At 38.9% G+C, this 21,789-nt stretch overlaps 1 long non-coding RNA gene across 6 annotated transcripts in view; it reads left to right on the plus strand.

The window, feature by feature from the left end:
* The first annotated feature begins 63 nt into the window (after positions 1 to 63).
* The window catches only part of LOC133068137 (uncharacterized), a 58,906-nt gene continuing 37,180 nt past the window's right edge, over positions 64 to 21,789 (plus strand). For 3 of the 6 annotated variants that reach the window (XR_009695454.1, XR_009695453.1, XR_009695450.1), the window contains exons 1-3: positions 64 to 194; positions 10,880 to 11,159; positions 16,421 to 16,821. This is a non-coding gene — a long non-coding RNA (uncharacterized LOC133068137). The remainder of the gene's footprint in view (positions 195 to 10,879; positions 11,160 to 16,420; positions 16,822 to 21,789) is intronic. The other 3 variants (XR_009695455.1, XR_009695452.1, XR_009695451.1) reach the window with 3 other exon arrangements.

The raw sequence follows: 21,789 nt of genomic DNA on the forward strand, positions 1-21,789 counted from the left end.
TGGTGGGAGGAGCCTGGGCGTGACTGGGCGCGACTTCCGGAAGAAGGGAGCGCCCGCTTGCCGGTAGGGATGAGAGACGAGGCACGTGATTCCTGACGCACTTAGGCCGGTGGGGCGGGGCGGGAAGCGCTGGTGGTGCCAGCAAATGGGCGCCCTCTCCCGTCCCTCAGAGACCACTCAGTTCAGTCAAGTCTGTAAGTCGGTTAACTTGAGCGCTCAGGAGGTCGAAGCGGCGTTAACTCGCGTTGGTGCGAGATGTCCTGACGCTTTTTGTTGTACGCTTCTCTGTTTCTGGGCTGAGGGCTCAGAGCCAGAGTGCTGGCTTGTGTCTTTCCTAGCCGTCCCGCCTGCCCCGAGTGTTGTGGAGAGTTTCTGAGAGAGAGCCCCTGAGAAGGGGAGCGGGCGCTTTCGCGGGCTCACTCGGAGGGGCTGGGTTAGGGAGAGGAGCCGCGCAGGCCGGGGCGGCGGAGAGGCCGGACCGAGGTGGTCAGTGGACGCCGCCACCCCTCGGTCGGACCTCGAAGTGGACCTGCGCGCGCACCTGGTGTGTGGGGAAGGAATGAGGACAGCGCCACCCTTCGGATTTAGAGGGAGAGGAGAAAACAAGGCAAATGAGTTAGATCTGCTGGTTGATGATCGGCGTCTTCCCTGGGCTTCGAGGGAGGCTCTGCGTTCCCTGTTTTGAGGCCCTAGAAGTAAAGAAGCTGGTGGTTACAGTAAAGGTTTTCTTTAGCTTGGCTCCCCTCGCTTGAGAGAGGGATTTTCGAAAGAGTTTCCGTTAACTTCACCACATCTTGGAAAGTAGTAAACTGGTTGTACAGGGCAGTGAAGTCAGAAGGGAATAGGTAATTTTATGTAACAATTGAGGATTGCATTAGTGAGGCTGCCGCTTCAGAGCCTTAGCTGTGATCTCGAAACAGCATAGTTTTCTTGTAATTAACTTCACGAAACTGTTCTACAAGATATTTTTAGCTCTTTGAGGGCAAAATTCCCCATTCGTGATGCCTTGATGCCTTTTGGTGTCTTGTTGTCTGTGATACTGAGTTGTTACCTCTGAGTTATCTGCCTTCCTTTCGGTCGCTGTAAAAACAACGACAAAAAACCAACAACAAAAAAAATGCTTTCCTTCGTGGTAGATCACGTCTCTGAACCTCTTGACTGCAAGATTTTTCTATGTAATTCTTCTTGTAATAATTTTATGAATGAATTAATGAGCAGTAATGGAAACAGCAATGAATTAGGAAGTTGAGACTTGGATTTAAATTTTTTATTTTTTAAATTCATTGAAATATTTTGAAGTGGACCATGGGTATCTGAATCTCCCACTTGTAAGTAGTACAATATGTGTTTCTGAAAACATAATCGTATATAACAAAAATAGTGTTATCACACTTAAGGTAACTTCTGTTATCTTCAAGTTTGTCTAGTTATCTCTCAAATATTCTTTATAGCCGTCATGTCCAAACCAGGATCCAATTAAAGACCACACTTGTTTTTGTTTATATTTCAAAATCTCAATCTAGATTAGTCACCCCTACTTTTTTTTTGGTTTCTCTGATTAGCTAAAGAGGAGGCATATTGACCTGGAGAATATCTTACCTTCTGTGATTGTTTGACTACTTTCTCTTGGTGTTTAGTGTATTACTCTAGTACCTGAAGTTCTAATAAACCTGGACATTTAATGCTAACGGCTTGATTAGGTTGGTGACGTCTCCGTAAAACAAAGTGATCTGTGAGGTGTGATGTTTTCTGTCCACCTTTCCCTTCAACCACTTAATGGCCTTAATAATAATTGATAATTCTTGCCTGAATTGTAATTTTATTATGGGCTTCAAAATGATAATTTGTAATTTTTTCATTCCATCTACATTCATTAATTTGCATTCTTCTGTATTGGAGAAGCTTTCTGTCATAAACTGGCAGCATTTCATTACCCTGAAATATAACTTTCATTGGAAAGTCAGAAAAAATGCTTAGTTCTTTTTCTTTTATTACCAATTTTGAAAGTTGTATGGCCTCAAAGAGTGACAAATGAGTTTTTCTAGCTTTTATTTTATTTTTCTGAACATCAGGTTCTTAGGATTTTTATGTTTTAAACATTCTTTTAGGTTCTCAAATTTTGATACTTCTAGAACTCCTCACAAAGAAATCTATGTAACTATTATTGTAATTTTAAACAATTCCATGGCATTTTATTTTTAGTAGGAGGCTGAGACTGGATTTTCGTCTATTCTACTTTTGTCAGAATCTAGCTGGGTAACATTTAAACAAGTTGTTTAACCCTTTGGGGCCTCACTTTCTTCATTTGTCTAAGTTCTGGCAAGGTTCCCTGCAGCTCTAATGTTCTCTGACTTTAAAAAAGAAAACACCCTATTTTATTGAGATATGTTTTTCATATATAATTCATTTATTTCAAGCATACACATTAATAATTTATATTATCAAGTGGTACAACCAACACTATAAATTGATTTTAGAACATTTTCATCTCTTTAATAAGATTCCACATGCCCATTTACCTCCACTTCTACCTCCAGGCAACCATGAATGTACTTTCCTTTTCTGTAAATTTGACTTTTCTGAATATTTGATATGAATGTATTTATACAGTGGATGATCTCTTATGTCTGTCTTCTTTGACTTAACATAGTGTTTTTGATCTTGGGTCATTAATTAATACCTTTTATTATTGCTGAATAGAATTTCATTTATTTATGGTTTACTCATTTACCAGTTGATTAACATTATTTGTTTGTTTATTTATGGCCACTCTTAGTTCTGTGATTAGGGATTCAATCCCAGCACTGGTAGTGAAAGCACCAAATCCTAACCATTGGACCACCAGGGGATTCTCTGATGAACATTTAGGTTTCTAGTTTTTGGCTGTTCTGAATACCATTTCTATAACTCTTCATTTGCACGTCTTTTGTGGACACATGGTCTTGTTTCTCTTGAGTAGATACCTAGAAGTGAAAATGATAGGTTGTATGATAGTTCTCTGTATAACTTTTGGAGAAACTTACAAGCTGTTTTTATAGTGACTGTGTCATTTTCCAGTCCTAACAGCAATGTATGAGGGTTGCCAGTCTCTGACTCTTTGATGGTCTGGAGATATTCTCTGATTGATTTGAGAATGATATTTTTCCTTATTCTTAGTGTTGTACTAGCAACAAACTATCCTCTCCTTGTTGTTGTTGTTGTTTAGTCGCTAAGTTTTGTCTGACTGTTTTGCTTCTCCATGGCCTATAGCCCAGCAAACTCCTCTATCTATGAGATTCCTCAGGCAAGAATACTGGAATGGGTTTTCCTCCAAGGTATCTTCCTGACCCAGGGATTAAACCTGCATCTTTGGCATTGGCAGGCGGATACCTGCCTTAGATACCACTAATAATTAGTCTTTAATTATTGGGAATAGTTTCTAAAGGAAATAAAAATGCAGATAGTCTCCAAAGTAGGTGGTTCTGCTTATGATTTTTTAATTTCACAATGGTGTGAAACCGTGATGTGCATTCAGTGGAAACCTAAGTTTGATTTCCCCCAGGCTAGTAATACATGGTGTGATACTCTCTCACGATGCTAGACAGTGTCAGTGAGCCACATATCCCAGTTGCATCACAATATTGAGGGTAAACAACCCAATACACTAAAAAATTTATGTTTTTCACTTTTAGAACAATGTACAATAAGTCACATGAGATATTAAACACTTTGTTATAAAATAGGCTTGTGTTAGATGATTAGCCAACTAAATTTAAGTGTTCTAAGCATGTTTAAGGTGTAGCCTAGGCTAAGCTGTGATATTTGGTAGGTTAGGTATATTAAATTGTTGTTGACTTATGGTATTTTCAATTTATAATGGATTTATTGGAACAGAACCCCATTATAAGTCAAGAAGGACCTCTTTATCAGTCTGCTATAAAATAAAATGCTGCTTCTTAGTGTTGCTTTTGAATTTTAGTTTCATTTAATATGAAAATAATTTAATTTTCATATTAAATGAAGGATGGTAGGATTACTATTATTAATAACATTGAGCTAAGACATGAATTAATAAGATATGATCATGCTCAGTTACGATTTAAAAACAGTATATTTCAGGGACTTCCCTGGTAGTCCAGTGCAAGGGGTGCTGGTTGGGGAGCTAATATTTCACATGCCTTGTGGCCCAAAACCCAAAACATTAAATAAAAAGAAACAATATTGTAACATGTTCAATAAAGACTGGTCCACATCTTTAAAAAATTCTTTAAAAAAATACATTTAAATAATGACATACAATTTATTTTATTAAGCCAGAATCTTTAATATTAATCCACTAAGCATGTATTGAGTATGTATATTCTTAACATGTTAAATGACTTAGGTTGTTTCTCTTGACATTTACTATACTACATAAACTATAAATTATTTTAGGGGAAACTATTTTTGAGAAAGTAACAAAATTCACTTCTTAAAGGACAGAATGAAATCACATTTTGTGAAGTTTTAATGTCGGAATGTGTAATGTTGGATGTATAATTCAAAGTGTGGGAGGAAGTACTGACGTTATGAAGACCATAAGTACTCAGTAGTACTAAGCTTCTGGTTCCAAAAGTGGCATATTGTCACTATAGCAACTACCCATGCTTATTTGGATTTGAAACCCAGGCAACGAATAATGGATAAGAGTATAACATCAAGATGGATATGTACCCTGGTGGGGTGATATGTGTGCCTGCTGATGGTCAGGTGTTTGTCCTGTTTCTCTTGTTATGTTTATTATGATTGATTCTTCTGTAGAGTTACCTTAATTCTTGTTAATGTGTTTTTTTGGAGAAAAACATTCAATATTCTTATGTTCTTCCTTTTCTAACTTGCTAAAGTTAATGCTTTTTCCAATTTGGTTATTAGGATATTAAATCTATTTTTCCTCTAACTTTCTCTGCATTGCCAAACAGTAGTTATAAAAATATAACTTTACTGAATCATTTGAAATTTCAATACAGAAAAAACTTGTGACACAAATTTTGTTTTAATTACATTATGAAAAGATGTTCAAGGCTACCAGTAAACATGCAAGTTGCCTAAATTCAAAAATTTTTTAAAATAAGTTTTTTTTTCCTGAGCAAGGTATGAGTTTCAGACACTGCTGGCTGGTAGAGATGATGTAATTTCCTTCCAATTATCTGTTAGCTACATCCATAAGTACCTAGAGGCACAGGAGCCGCCTGGAAGATTAGAACTGAGAATTTGATTCTTCCTCTCCACCTTTGTCTGAGGGATTGGGATGGTTCCTAGAGAGGTTGTATTACAGGAAAAAGAAACGAAGAACTGAAGGACACTTGTCTTTAGGGTAGGAAAAGTCTGCCCTGGTATGCTGGATGCAGGACAAAAGACCAAGTCTGTTTTTTTTTTGGCTCTGTTAATAGTTGCACCATGTTGTTGATGTCAGAACTGATCTTAACCAAGCCACTCGCAAGTTGGTTATGCAAGTTTGTGAACTGGAAGATCTATATCAATGGAGAGATTGATAGCTCATATCCTAAAGGCTCATATCCTCCTGCAGTTCGGGAAACCCCAGTTCTATTCATAGGTCAGGAAGATTCCCCTGGGGAAGGGATAGGCTACCCATGCCAGTGTTTTGGGACTTCCCTGGTGGCTCAGATGGTAAAGAATCCACCTGCAATGCGGGAGACCTGGGTTTGATCCCTGGGTTGGGAAGATTCCCTGAAGGAGGGCATGGTGACCCACTCCAGTATTCTTGCCGGGGGAATCCCCATGAACAGAGGAGCCTGGTGGGCTACTCTTTAGCAAAGAGTCTGACATGACTGAGTGACTAAGTACAGCCTTTCCTAAAGGAGTCAGGAGCAACAGGGGAAGAATTGGGTTCTCAGCAACATAATAGGTAGTGGGGAGGACTGTGGCTTCCCAGAGGATGCTTTTCCCAATGGGAAACTGGATTCTGTGTTTCCAGGTTTACTAATTTTTCAGGAGAAGCTAAAATTTTAACTTTTTAAAAGATGAAATGTCTTGATTTTCAGCTTTCACATTAAGAATATTCTGTACGGCAAACATAACCAGATTCAAACAAAACCAGAAATCTGGCAGGATGCCGGATTACAACTTCTTAACCAAAGAACTTTCATATGTGTGGCTGGAGCCCCTTTGTGTTCCAGGAGCAGGGCCTGCTAGCTAATTCCTGTGTTTTCAGTTCCACTCCTAGAACTATTATGTATATTATTATATATATATGTATGTATTTTCATTCATTCCTTTCAGAGTTTAAAGAAAAAAGAGGTTTAACTTGAATGTCTTATTTTTATAGCATTACTATTTTCCTGCTTTTAATTCAAGAGATTGAATGGTTCTATAGGTATCTTTTGTAATTAAAAACTGCATGTTGCTATCTTTAATGCAAGTTGATAGAACCAATAGGTTCCTTGACTTCTAGTCAAGATCAGTAATTGACTGATTTTAATTATCTTGGTTCCAGTTGTACAGCTTATATTGTGTATTTGCAGTATCCCACAGTTACTCCAAGGGTGCTGTCTCTAAGTAGGCATTTTAATTGGGTTCCTTTAGTTTTTAACTAGTTTATGTAATGAGGGGATTTTTTTTTTTTTTTTCATTTTCTTTTTTTAGAGATACTTTAGGGAGTTTTGAGGACATCCATATGCATACATTAGAACACACCTGAACCTTACCGGAACTAGATGGGGAACTAAAAACACTGATTAATTGTTCCATGGAAGTGGAAGTGAAAATCGCTCAGTCATGTCCAACTCTTTGCTACCCCATGGACTATACAGTCCATGCCATTCTCCCGGCCAGAATACTGGAGTGGATAGCCTTTCCCTTCTCTAGGGGATCTTCCCAACCCGGGAATCGAATTCAGGTCTCCCACATTGTGGGCGGATTCTTTACCAGCTGAGCTACAAGGGAAGCCTAGTTGTTCCATTGAAAAGGAGAGACCTTTTCAGCAGGCTTCCTTTGCTGTTACCTTTTGCATAGGGCCCAGCTGCTGGCCCTCACTAGTTTACATGGTCTTCTAGTTTAAGTATCTACTTTCATTTGCAAGTTTGTTCTTTGTCTCCAGTTGAAATTCGTGTGAAGATCTCATTGGGTTATTTTGGAAGATATGCCACAAAAAAGTTGATCATATTCCTCTTGATTGGCTTGCTTTAAAGTGAAGTGTCCTGCCCTAGTCTAATTAGCTGAATTTAGGAGGATGGAGTAATGTGTGGAGTGCTTTAGACAGATGGATGTGGGGATTTGGGTGAAGAGAGGAAAGAACTTTGTTCAGAACAGGATGTGGGCCAGCATCTGTCTGCTCATCTGCTCGATACCATGGCTCAGTAATAACCTTTGATCCAGAGATTCCTGGAACTCTGTATTGAACAAAATCGGTCTAAGCTGTCAACAGATCTTTTAAATAGTTGTTGAAAAGTGTTTGGACAGTCTTTTTGCCTTTCCTTACTGCTTGAATATCCATCAGACTTCCAGGTTATATTAGTTGAGTAGCTACAAGACTCCGCCATGAAGAGGTACATTCTTAATGTTCAATTATGGCAAGATTCTCATCACAGAATGTAATATGTAACTTTTGGAAAAATTTGTTAAGCCTTTTAACTGCTGAAAGGGCTAAATGAAGTAAATAATTTCATGTCGTAAACTTTAATTGTGTTGCTTTGTTCTAGGGTAAAGAAGTTTCACTTGATTTGCCAACTCTGATCAGTTTTGGAGGGTGAGGAGTACTGTATTGAGATGGATTTTGGAATTTGAGATTGTTCCCTTGTGTTACTGGGCAGAGTGCCATGTTTGATTTGTGATGTCTGCCATGGTTGGAAAGAATTGTTGACCTGAATGACCTGTGTTTTATTTGTAGTTTGGGTTAATTATTGTTTAAATAATCTATTAGTGTTTATTTTCTATCTTCCTTTTGTTGTACATATACTTTTTGGTGGCTAGTATTCATATCAATTCTCTATATTGTGAGTAACAGCAGATCACTTAAGTCTTAAGTTTTATAAGTAAATTTTTCCATATTAAGAATTTTTTATGGTGAAAGTGATGTTAATTTCTAAATATTAAACTTTGTTACTTCCTAACTGCATTCTCTAGGAATGTGAATTACTTCTGCACTTATACTGAATACAAAGGGGAGACTCATACTTTTGTACCACAATGAAAGTATAAGTTTCCTTTCATGTACACAGTTTTTTCCATGGTATTCAGTTTATATATAGGAATATTCTCTCATCTCTAAAATCTAGCCTTTAAGTGAGAAATGTCTAGTAGAAATTCATTACTTTTTTTCTTAGAGTAATACGTGAACATGTCAACAAAAAAATGTAGTACAACAACACTTTTGATATAAAGCAACAGTTTCTATTCTTTGCCACTAGTTGTTAGGCCTACCCTCAGAAACAGACATTTGAACTAATTTATTGTTTGTTCGTTAGGAAACTTTATATGCTTTTACCTACACTCCTTGGTTGATTAAACACCATCAATTTCTTCCACTTTATAAAAGATGAAGATTTAGTTCAGTTACTTCCTTTTCCCTCCCCTAATTTCTACCAGTGTTTGGTAGTTAATTGTAACTTTAAGTTTTTTTTTGTGTATGTGTATACACACATATAGTTGTGTATATACATACATACGTATGTGTGTATGTATATACACATATACACATATATACACATATATATGTGTGTATGTATACACACATATAGTTATGTATATACATACATACATATGTGTGTATATGTATACACACATATAGTTACATATATATTTATTGAGGTAACATTGACTTATAACATTATAATATGTTTTAATATTGGTTTATAATATGTGTGCAACATAATAATTTGACAACTTTATGCATAGCAAAGTGCTCACCACCAAAGAAGTCTAGTTTCCATCCATCACCATACACCCTCTTTATCCATTTTGTCTTCTCCCCACTCCCCTTCCCCTCTGGTAACCACCAGTCTGTTCTCTGTATCCGTGTGTGTGTGTGTGTGTGTGTGTGTGTGTGTATTTTATTTTTAAAAATATTCCACATGTGAGTGAAATCATACAGTATTTGTCTTTTTCTTACTGACTTGTTTATTTGGCATAATACCTTCAGGTTCACTCCATATTGTACCAGATGGCAAAATTTAATCTTTGTTTAATGTCTTGGTTCTTATTAATCACCTTTTACTGCATAGCAGTCACAATCTTTTGTGTGCAAGAGAGTGAATTGTGACAGATTAGGTAACTGTTTAGCAGATATTTACTTCTTGACCAGAAGAACTTGTGAAGAAGTGACAATGCACCAGTTCTGAGCCTAGGCCTTATAAGTTATTAAATGTTTCCACTTGCCCCTCTGGGAGTTTCCAATCTTTGCCTAATAAAACAGGTCCCAAGTATCTGGTGGCCACTGTAGAGCCCTAGATAGAAACACATGGAAAAGATGTCAACTCGATCTACAGCCTGAAACAGAACTGCCCTATTTGACTTAAATAATTTATTTCTCTAAGTGAGAAATATATGCTTATTTTTGTATGTTATCAAGATTTTGTGTTTGCTTGTTTTGCCTGATAAGGATGATTAATTTAAAAATGAGTACCTCGGAGTGGGGTGCAGCTATAACAGAAACTTCAATTACATACCATTGGCTTTGAAACTGGTTGGTGGTTAGCAAGGAAACCACTATAAGGAGGCTGGGAAAATGGTGAATTGTGTTATGTAGTAGCAAAACTTTTGATAAAACTGTTGTCTGTGGTATCATGGAAGGCAGTTTAATGAAGTTGCAGTTTTGGACAAAGAAATTTGTTGAAAGTTGAAAGCATGTGCTAGTTGCTATTGGCCGCATAGGATAAGGTACTACAAGAGTAATCCAGTCTACACATCTGACCTCTTGGTGATAATCATTCATGTCCTTCCCATTCCAGTGACCTAGTTCTTCATCTTAATATGCATGTGTGATGGAACATGCCAGCTGCCAGGCTTTCCTTTAGTGTGGGTGGATAGAAAGCCGACTGTCAGGCTGCTGATATTCCAAATGCCACAAAGAGGAAGGCCTGCCTCTGGGTCGCTAAAACCGAAGCTTAGTTTTTCTGTTGATGTTTTTCCCTTCCTCCTTTTTTTATTTCCTTTTTAAAAAAGTGACTATCGTTAGTAAGGATGCTGTTTGCTGAAATCAGTAAACCTGAAAATTCAATGGCTTAACAAAAAAGCATTTTATTTTTTTGCTTCTTTAGTCGTCCAATGAGGGTCTTCTCAGCAGGCAACTTTCCTTCCTGTGATTTAGTGTACTGAATTTCTTTTGTGATTCTGTTATCCTTAAAATTCCTTGTGGTTCTCTGTCTCCTAGAGGAAGGGAAGGAGAGAATAGAGAAGGCCCTTCATTGCCTGGCAGGGAAATGACCCATTACTTCTGTTTCATTCCATTGGCTAAAACTAGTCATATGGTAGTACCTAGATACAAGAGGGGTCTGAGAAAGGGTGGCTTGTTTGGCTAAGCAGTTCCGTCTTAGAGATAACTCCATCTTTTAGGTTGATAGTTGACCATCTTTGCCACAAAGGACAGTTATCCTCTTGTTATTTTTGGTTAGGGATAAATATTAGGCTTCCATGTATGCTTTGTGGTTAGAGGTGGAAGAGGAAGGTAGATGTGGAGTATTTGACTAGGTACAGTTTTTTCTATATTCAGATCTTCTTGTTGTTTCTGTCCTTAGCTAGTCCCTTCTTTAATAACCCTTTGAGACAGCTCCTCTGGTATCCCTGAGCCTAGAATCCATCTGGGGTTCCAGGGGGCAGGTCGGCTTTCATCTCAGTTGCAGCTTCCTCCTATTGTCGTCTGTTCTGTTTAATTGGTAATACACTCCTGTCTGTTATTGTTTTTCAGAAATTTGTTGAAATCTCTTGCTGGCCAATGATCAAGGATCATTCCAAGCTGAGTTTTCTTTAAGACTGTTATACAGATGAAGTATCTGTAAGTTGTTTTTTATTTTAAATTTTAGAAGTCATATGTAGTAAATATAGAATATTCTCAACTAGTACATCTAACAGAATTTAAAGTATTTTTTTAAACACCTGCTACTTAATGAAGATGCTTTACATCCATCATCTACTGAGCACTTTTCCAGGCTCTGGAGGACATGAAAAAAGGTATAATATACAACACTGTAAGTATAAAGTCCCTCCTCATCCTGTCCACTCCCAGCTTACTTTTTCAAAGACACTGATTCTTTCATGGTACTCCTTTAGAAATATTTGGGGCTTTTCCCTCGCTTATCTTTCCCTCTGTAAACCCTACCTGGCTTTTTATTCCCTCTCTCACAGTACATGCCCCTCAAGTAAGAACTATACTGTTCATTATGTCAGCAACATGCCATGTCATTTTCTCGCATCTGTGTCTTTGTACATACATGTAGTGTCTACTTTCCAGAGTTACTGTCCCTTTCATATCTGAGTCCAGCTTAAACAAATGCTGAATTCAAGTTTCAGATTTTTTCAAATAAGTGAATATTCATTAATTTAAACCCTGAGTTGTTTTTTTTTTCCCATATATTAGTTGGAGGCTAATTACTTTACAATATTGTAGTGGTCTTTGTCATACATTGACATGAATCAGCCGTGGATTTACATGTATTCCCCATCCCGATCCCCACTCCCACCTCCCTTTCTACCCGATCCCTCTGGGTCTTCCCAGTGCACCAGGCCCGAGCACTTGTCTCATGCATCCAACCTGGGCTGGTGATCTGTTTCACCCTAGATAATATACATGTTTTGATGCTGGTCTCTCGAAACATCCCACCCTCTCCTTTTCCCACAGAGTCCAAAAGTCTGTTCTGTACATCTGTGTCTCTTTTTCTGTTTTGCATATAGGGTTATCGTTACCATCTTTCTAAATTCCATATATATGCGTTAGTATACTGTATTGGTGTGTATCTTTCTGGCTTACTTCACTGTGTATAATGGGCTCCAGTTTCATCCACCTCATTAGAACTGATTCAAATGAATTCTTTTTAATGGCTGAGTAATATTCCATGGTGTATATGTACCACAGCTTCCTTATCCATTCGTCTGCTGATGGGCATCTAGGTTGCTTCCATGTCCTGGCTATTATAAACAGTGCTGCGATGAACATTGGGGTGCACGTGTCTCTTTCAGATCTGGTTTCCTCAGTGTGTATGCCCAGAAGTGGTATTGCTGGGTCATATGGCAGTTCTATTTCCAGTTTTTTAAGAAATCTCCACACTGTTTTCCATAGCGGCTGTACTAGTTTGCATTCCCACCAACAGTGTAAGAGGGTTCCCTTTTCTCCACACCCTCTCCAGCATTTATTGCTTGTAGACTTTTGGATAGCAGCTATCCAAAAGTACTATTACTAGCATGTAATAGTACCTCATTGTGGTTTTGATTTGCATTTCTCTGATAATGAGTGATGTTGAGCATCTTTTCATGTGTTTCCATAGCGGCTGTACTAGTTTGCATTCCCACCAACAGTGTAAGAGGGTTCCCTTTTTTCCACACCCTCTCCAGCATTTATTGCTTGTAGACTTTTGGATAGCAGCTATCCAAAAGTACTATTACTGGCATGTAATAGTACCTCATTGTGGTTTTGATTTGCATTTCTCTAATAATGAGTGATGTTGAGCATCTTTTCATGTGTTTGTTAGCCATCTGTATGTCTTCTTTGGAGAAATGTCTGTTTAGTTCTTTGGCCCATTTTTTGATTGGGTCATTTACTTTTCTGGAATTGAGCTTCAGGAGTTGCTTGTATATTTTTGAGATTAATCCTTTGTCTGTTTCTTCATTTGCTATTATTTTCTCCCAATCTGAGGGCTGTCTTTTCACCTTACTTATAGTTTCTTTTGTTGTGCAAAAGCTTTTAAGTTTCATTAGGTCCCATTTGTTTATTTTTGCTTTTATTTCCAATATTCTGGGAGGTGGGTCATAGAGGATCCTGCTGTGATTTATGTCGGAGAGTGTTTTGCCTATGTTCTCCTCTAGCAGTTTTATAGTTTCTGGTCTTACATTTAGATCTTTAATCCATTTTGAGTTTATTTTTGTGTATGGTGTTAGAAAGTGTTCTAGTTTCATTCTTTTACAAGTGGTTGACCAGTTTTCCCAGCACCACTTGTTAAAGAGGTTGTCTTTTTTCCATTGTATATCCTTGCCTCCTTTGTTGAAGATAAGGTGTCCATAGGTTCATGGATTTATCTCTGGGCTTTCAATTCTGTTCCATTGATCTATATTTCTGTCTTTGTGCCAGTACCATACTGTCTTGATGACTGTGGCTTTGTAGTAGAGTCTGAAGTCAGGCAGGTTGATTCCTCCAGTTCCGTTCTTCTTTTTCAAGATTACTTTGGCTATTTGAGGTTTTTTTGTATTTCCATACAAATTGTGAAATTATTTGTTCTAGTTCTGTGAAAAATACCGTTGGTAACTTGATAGGGATTGCATTGAATCTATAGATTGCTTTGAGTAGAATAGCCATTTTGACAATATTGATTCTTCCAATCCATGAACACGGTATGTTTCTCCATCTGTTTGTGTCCTCTTTGATTTCTTTCATCAGTGTTTTATAGTTTTCTATGTATAGGTCTTTTGTTTCTTTAGGTAGATATACTCCTAAGTATTTTATTCTTTTTGTTGCAATGGTGAATGGTATTGTTTCCTTAATTTCTCTTTCTGTTTTCTCATTGTTAGTATATAGGAATGCAAGGGATTTCTGTGTGTTAATTTTATATCCTGCAACTTTACTATATTCGTTGATTAGCTCTAGTAATTTTCTGGTAGAGTCTTTAGGGTTTTCTATGTAGAGGATCATGTCATCTGCAAACAGCGAGAGTTTCACTTCTTCTTTTCCTATCTGGATTCCTTTTACTTCTTTTTCTGCTTTGATTGCTGTGGCCAAAACTTCCAACACTATGTTGAATAGTAGTGGTGAGAGTGGGCACCCTTGTCTTGTTCCTGATTTCAGGGGAAATGCTTTTAATTTTTCACCATTGAGGGTGATGCTTGCTGTGGGTTTGTCATATATAGCTTTTATTATGTTGAGGTATGTTCCTTCTATTCGTGCTTTTTGGAGAGTTTTAATCATAAATGGATGTTGAATTTTGTCAAAGGCTTTCTCTGCATCTATTGAGATAATCAAATGGTTTTTATCTTTCAATTTGTTAATGTGGTGTATTACATTGATTGATTTGCAGATATTAAAAAATCCTTGCATTCCTGGGATAAAGCCCACTTGGTCATGATGTATGATTTTTTTTAATATGTTGTTGGTTTCTGTTTGCTAGAATTTTGTTAAGGATTTTTGCATCTATGTTCATCAGTGATATTGGCCTGTAGTTTTCTTTTTTTGTGGCATCTTTGTTTGGTTTTGGAATTAGGGTGATGGTGGCCTCATAGAATGAGTTTGGAAGTTTACCTTCTTCTGCAATTTTCTGGAAGAGTTTGAGTAAGATGGGTGTTAGCTCTTCTCTAAATTTTTGGTAGAATTCAGCTGTGAAGCCATCTTGTCCTGGTCTTTTGTTTGCTGGAAGATTTCTGATTACAGTTTCGATTTCCTTGCTTGTGATGGGTCTGTTAAGATCTTCTATTTCTTTTTGGTTCAGTTTTGGGAAGGTATACTTTTCTAACAATTTGTCTCTTTCTTCCAAGTTGTCCATTTTATTGGCATAGAGCTGCTGGTAGCAGTCTCTTATGATCCTTTGTATTTCAGTGTTGTCGGTTGTGATCTCTCCATTTTCATTTCTAATTTTGTTAATTTGGTTCTTCTCCCTTTGTTTCTTAATGAGTCTTGCTAACGGTTTGTCAGTTTTGTTTATTTTTTCAAAAAACCAGCTTTTAGCTTTGTTGATTTTTGCTATGGTCTCTTTAGTTTCTTTTGCATTTATTTCTGCCCTAATTTTTAAGATTTCTTTCCTTCTACTAACCCTGGAGTTCTTCATTTCTTCCTTCTCTAGTTGCTTTAGGTGTAGAGCTAGGTTATTTATTTGACTTTTTTCTTGTTTCTTGCGGTAAGCCTGTAATGCTATGAACCTTCCCCTTAGCACTGCTTTTACAGTGTCCCATAGGTTTTGGGTTGTTGTGTTTTCATTTTCATTCGTTTCTGTGCATATTTTGATTTCTTCTATGATTTGTTGGTTATTCAGAAGCGTGTAATTTAGCCTCCATATGTTTGAATTTTTAATATTTTTTTTTCCTGTAATTGAGATCTAATCTTACTGCACTGTGGTCAGAAAAGATGACTGGAATGATTTCAATTTTTAAACCACTAGTTCTTTAAGACACATGCTGTTCAACGTGCATTCTATAAATTCGTTTCCCATTTAGGTTATTGCAGAATATTGAGCAGAATAACTGAATCACCTTGCTAGACATCTGCAACTAACACAACATTGTTAATCAACTATGCTCCAATATAAAATAAAAATTTTAAAACAAAATGAAAAAACCCAAAGTGCAGACTGATACCAGTGTGTGAACTATTACCACTGTGCTGAAATATAAGTGTAGAAATTAAGAGTAATCTTTAGCAACTTTTCTAGGAATTTGACAGAGAAATTATATGCCTGTCAAATTTATAATAAAATTTGGTTTCTATTTTACATGTTTAAAAAATTCTAGTAATCATTTAAATTTCATTTTATAAAAGGCCTGGTCCACAAAGTAGAAAAATTTTTTAAATGGCATTTTACCACAGATAGTTCAAGAAGTATTTCTTGGGACTTCCTTAGTGACTCAGTGGTAAAGAATCCACCTGCCAATGTAGGAGACTGTTTCAATCCCTGGTCCTGGAAGGTCACACATGCGGCAGAGCAACTAAGCCCATGAGTCACAACTATTGAGTTATATGCTGCCACTGCGGAAGCCTGTGCCTAGAGCCTATGCTAGTGTACTGCAACTAGACAGTAGCCCCCATTTGCCACAACTAGAGAAAAAGAAAAGAAGCACTTAATTTATTTCAGTTTCCCCACCAGGGACTGAACCCAGGTCATGGCAGTGAAAGTGCTGTGGACTGCCAGGAATTTACAAGAAGCACTAATTTAGACTGCAAAGATTATGAATATTTAGCAGTGAAGAGATTAGAAGAGGATTTCACAAAGGAGATGAGATCTCTTTTTGAATGGTGACTGGGATTCGGATGTTTGTAAAGCACTGTGGCATTTCCAGCAGGAATAATGGGGTTTTGGATTACAAATGAAGGAGAGTTGTGCTATGAATAATATGATCTGCGGTGACGAAGGAGAAAAGAGTCCTAGCAGAATATGTGAGGCTAGTTTATAGTTTTAATCACACAGAATCCTTAATGTGGTAAGTTTGGAACTCACAGCTCTAGTAAGGGAATTTGTACTTCTTATTTTGGTGGAAATTGCTGCATCTGAAGAGAAGCCTTAGCATCTTACTTGACTCTGCTCTGATTATATTTCAGGATTGTCATGAAGATGCCTTGAAAGTTACACAGCACAGGAGGAGTGTGATAGCCCTTTCAGTTGGTAATCTTCCTGTCATGAAAGTTGCTTGCCACCTTTACTTTTGAGTGAACACAGTAAACACCTAGGTGAAAATATCAATGAAAAAAATCTACTCTCCATACTATGTATATTTCCCTATATGTTCTGAACCTGCTTATAGCCACCTACCACAGTAGTCTGTAGTTTCTGTTTGCCAAACTATTAAAAGTCTTAGTTAAAATCATCTATTTTTTCTGCTGTTCTACCTTGACTTTCCCTTCAGCTCTTGCTCCTCAGGATTGAGATGTGGAAAGATCCTTCTGTCCTTTACCACACAGTTCCTTTGTCAGGAATTCCAGGATTTCCTCCAAGTTTGCAAGTATGTATTTGACATATTCCTTAATTTCAACACTGTTTCATTTTATGTTTTCCTACTTTTGTAATTAGGGTTGACTCTTCTAAAGTTTTTATTTTATTTTTTACTTGAAATATAGTTGACATACAATATTATCTTAGTTTTAAGTGAAAACAATGCTTTGACATTTATATACGTTATGGGCTTCCCCAGTGGCTTACACAGTAAAGAATCTGCCTGCAATGCAGGAGACTCGGGTTTGATCCCTGGGTGGGGAAGATCCCTCGGAGAAGGAAATATCAACCCACTCCAGCATTCTTGCCTGGAAAATTCCAAGGACAGAGTAACCTGGCAGGCTGCATTCCTTGGGGTCACAAAGAGTCAGACATGACTGCGTGACTAACACACACATGCATTATGAATTGATTACAACTGAAAGTTTTTTAACCAAATATCACCATACATATTTATTGCAGTTATTATCAACTGTGTTGCTTGTGTTGAACATTACATCTTGGTTACTCATTTGTTTTATACCTGGAGGTTTGTACTTCTGAATCCCCTTTACCTATTTTACCCAACCCCCACCCAGTTCCCCTCTGGTGCCACCAGTTTGTTACCTGTTTCTCTGACTCTGTTTCTCTCTTGTTTTCCTTTGTCCTGTTTTGTAGAGTCCATGTATAAGTGAAATTACTTGGTATTTGTGATTTCTCTGACTTATTTCACTTAGCATAATACTCTGTAAGTCCATCTTTGTGAAGATTTGTCTTCCCAGTTCTAGTGCCCCAGACTAGGGAGCCTGACAAGGGGTTCAGTTGCCTTACTCTCCAGGGGTAATGTCTGCGGTTGTGATACCCCTCCTGGTTGTGGGTTGCTGCACTAGGATGTGGGTTCTGTGTCCCTCCTACCCATTTTCTTTTATATCTTTAGTTGTAGAAAATGTATTCTGCTAGTCTTTAAGTCATTTTCAGAGAGAGTTATTCTATATATAGTTCTGTGTGTGTGTACGTTGGAGAAGATGAGGTTGGGATCTTCCTACTCTGTCCACCGTCTTGCTCTTCTAGATCCAATCTGATAAAAATTATTTTCAATTTAAAAAACTTGTTTTTATCTTGTTCTCTATTTTCCTTTGTCAATTTTATCTTGGATCACAGCTTTTCTTCCTTGTTACTGAATTGCAGTGATAGGAATTCAGAGACACGGGATTAAAAAGAATACTGATATAATCATTCCTTCTGGAGAATTAGCATTTAGCTTATAGTACATATATGAGCTGAATTAGGTTTTTTTTTTTTTTTTTTGGTAGTAAAATATACATAACAAATTCAGACTTAAATTGAAGAAAGTGGGGAAAACCACTAGACCATTCAGGTATGACCTAAATCAAATCCCTTATGACTATACAGTGGAAGTGAGAAATAGATATAAGGGACTAGATCTGATAGAGTGCCTGATGAACTATGGACGGAGGTTCGTGACATTGTACAGGAGTCAGGGATTAAGACCATCCCCAAGAAAAAGAAATGCAGAAAAGCAAAATGGCTGTCTGAGGAGGCCTTACAAATAGCTGTGAAAAGAAGAGACGCAGAAAGCAAAGGAGAAAAGGAAAGATATACCCATTTGAATGCAGAGTTCCAAAGAATAGCAAGGAGAGATAAGAAAGCCTTCCTCAGTGATCAATGGAAAGAAATAGAGGAAAACAATAGAACAGGAGAGACTAGAGATCTCTTCAAGAATATTAGAGATACCAAGGGAACATTTCATGCAAAGATGGGTTCAATAAAGGACAGAAATGGTATGATGTAACAGAAGCAGGGCTTACCTGGTGGCTCAGAGGTTAAAGCGTCTGCCTGCAATGTGGGAGACCTGCATTTGATCCCTGGGTCGGGAAGATCCCCTGGAGAAGGAAATGGCAGTCCACTCCAGCATTCTTGCCAGGAGAATCCCATGGACGGAGGAGCCTGGTGGGCTACAGCCCACAGGGTTGCAAAGAGTCGGACACGACTGAGCGACTTAACTAACTTAACTAACAGAAGCAGAAGATATTAAGAAGAGGTGGCAAGAATACACAGAAGAACTGTACAAAAAAGATCTTCACGACCCAGATAATCACGATGGTGTGATCACTCACCTAGAGCCAGACATCCTGGAATGTGAAGTCAAGTGGGCCTTAGGAAGCATCACTACGAACAAAGCTAGTGGAGGTGATGGAATTCCAGTTGAGCTATTTCAATTCTTAAAAGATGATGTGGTGAAAGTGCTGCATTTAATATGCCAGCAAATTTGGAAAACTCAGCAGTGGCCACAGGACTGGAAAAGGTCAGTTTTCATTCCAATCCCAAAGAAAGGCAATGCCAAAGAATGCTCAAGCTACTGCACAGTTGCACTCATCTCACACGGTAGTAAAGTAATGCTCAAAATTCTCCAAGCCAGGCTTCAGCAATAAGTGAACCGTGAACTTCCAGATGTTCAAGCTGGTTTTAGAAAAGGCAGAGGAACCAGAGATCAAATTGCCAACACCTGCTGGATCATCCAAAAAGCAAGAGATTCGAGAAAAACATCTACTTCTGTTTTATTGACTATGCCAAAGCCTTTGTGTGGATCACAATAAACTGTGGAAAATTCCTCAAGAGCTAGGAATACCAGACTACCTGACCTGCCTCCTGAGAAACCTGTATGCTGGTCAGGAAGCAACAGTTAGAACTGGACATGGAATAACAGTTCAGTTCAGTTCAGTTGCTCAGTTGTGTCGATCTGTGTGACCCCATGAACTGCAGTACGCCAGCCCCCCTGTTCCATCAACTCCTGGAGTTTACCCCAAGTCATGTCCACTGAGTCGGTGATGCCATCCAACCATCTCATCCTCTGTTGTCCCCTTCTCCTCCAGCCCTCAGTCTTTCCCAGCATCAGGCTCTTTTCAAATGAGTCAGCTCTTCGCTTCAGGTGGCCAAAGTATTGGAATTTCAGCTTCAACATTAGTCCTACCAGTGAACACCTAGGTCTGATCTCCTTTAGGATGGACTGGTTGGATCTCCTTGCAGTCCAAGGGACTCTCAAGAGTCTTCTCCAACACCACAGTTCAAAAGCATCAATTCTGGAGGAGCCAAGATGGCGGAGGAGTAGGACGCGGAGACCACTTTCTCTCCTACAAATTCATCAAAAGAATAACTGAACGCAGAGCAAACTTCGCAAAACAACTTCTGATCGCTAGCTGAGGTCATCAGGCGCCCAGAAAAGCAGCCCATTGTCTTCGAAAGGAGGTAGGACAAAATATAAAAGATAAAAAGTGAGACAAAAGAGCTAAGGACGGAGATCCGTCCCGGGAAGTCTTAGGCGGCATTGCTTGGGGTAGGGTCCGGGCCTGAGTGCCCTGAGGACAATCGGAGGGAGCTTCTGTGAGTTGCCAACTTGAACTGTGGGAGACCAAAAGAGAGAGTAAATTAACCGGCCCGAACACACTGCCGGCTGTTCATAGAACAAAGAGACCGAGAAAATCCAGAGAAGAGCTCGCAGGCTGCGGACTGGCCCAGCCCCACCGGAGGCAGGAGGCAGGGGGGAGGGGAAGGTCGCGGCGAGACACAGGGCGCAGGCACCCGACCGGCGCGGGCGGGGACTGGGGCTGGGGACGCGGAGGGCAGAAGGCGCACGCACCCGACTGGCGCCGGCGGAAACTGAAACTGAGACTGGGTCCGAAGAAGGGAGTGGGCGCGCCACACCTGGGGAGAGTGCGCCCACCAAGCCCCTGGCTGCCTGGACCGCTCTGACGGGGAAGGCACTGAGAGCAGGTGCAGCTTTTCGTTCCGCGCTTTTGTGGAACACCCGAGGGCTGGAGCCTCGCGCAGCGCGGGGCGCGCTCCATATAGAATAGCCGGGAACCTGAGCAGCGCAGACGGAGAAAGCAGCGTCAGCCCCTCCCTGCAGCGCCAGCCCCTCCCCGCAGAGCGACGGAACTAGCCACCTGAATAAGAGTCCACCTCCGCCCGCCTGTGTCAGGGCGGAAATGAGGCTCTGAAGAGACTGGCAAACAGAAGCCAAATAAACAAAGGGAACCGCTTCAGAAGGGACTGGTGCAACAGATTAAAATCCCTCTAGAAAACACTGACTACACTGGAAGGGGCCTGTAGATATCGAGAAGCGTAAGCTGGAACGAGGAGCTATCTGAAACTGAGCCGAATCCACACTGACCACAACAGCTCCAGAGAAACTCCTAGATATAATTTTACTTTTTTCTCTTTTTTTTTTCTTTTTTCTTTTTTCTCTTTTATTTTCCTTTAAAATCCCCTATTACTCCCCCATTACTCCTTAACTTTCATTTCCATAGATTTTTACGATTTTTTTAATTAGGGAAAAAAAAAATTTTTTTTTCTTTCTTTTTTTTTTTTCTTTCCTTTTTCTTTTCTATTTTCTATATTTCTTTTTCTCTTATTTCTTTTAAAGTCCTCTAGTACTCCTCTACTACTCCTTAATTTTCATTTTCGATACACTATAACCTTACAAAAAAAAAAAAAGAAGCCCTATTTTTAAACTGAAGATTATTCTCTCCCAATCTTGACTCTCTGTTTTCTATCAGAACACCTCTATTTCCTCCTTTCCCCTTCTCTTCCCAATCCGATTCTGTGAATCTTTGTAGGTGACTGGGCTACGGAGAACACTCTGGGAACAGACAGCTGCGTAGATCTGTCTCTCTCCTCTTGAGTCCCCCTTTTTCTCCTCCTGCTCATCTCTATCTCCCTCCTCCCTCTCCTCTTCTTCATGTAACTCTGTGAACCTCTCTGGGTGTCCCTAACGGGGAAGAATCTTTTAGCCATTAACCTAGAAGTTTTCTTATCAGGGCTGTATAGTTGGAGAAGTCCTGAGACTACAGGAAGAATAAAACTGAAATCCAGAGGCAGGAGACTTAAGCCCAAAACCTGAAAACACCAGAAAACTCCTGACTACATGGAACTTTAAGTAATAAGAGACTGTCCAAAAGCCTTCATACCTACACTGAAA

The sequence above is a fragment of the Dama dama genome, chromosome 13, assembly GCF_033118175.1.
Source record: "Dama dama isolate Ldn47 chromosome 13, ASM3311817v1, whole genome shotgun sequence".
In the NCBI taxonomy this organism is placed as follows: Eukaryota; Metazoa; Chordata; class Mammalia; order Artiodactyla; family Cervidae; genus Dama; species Dama dama.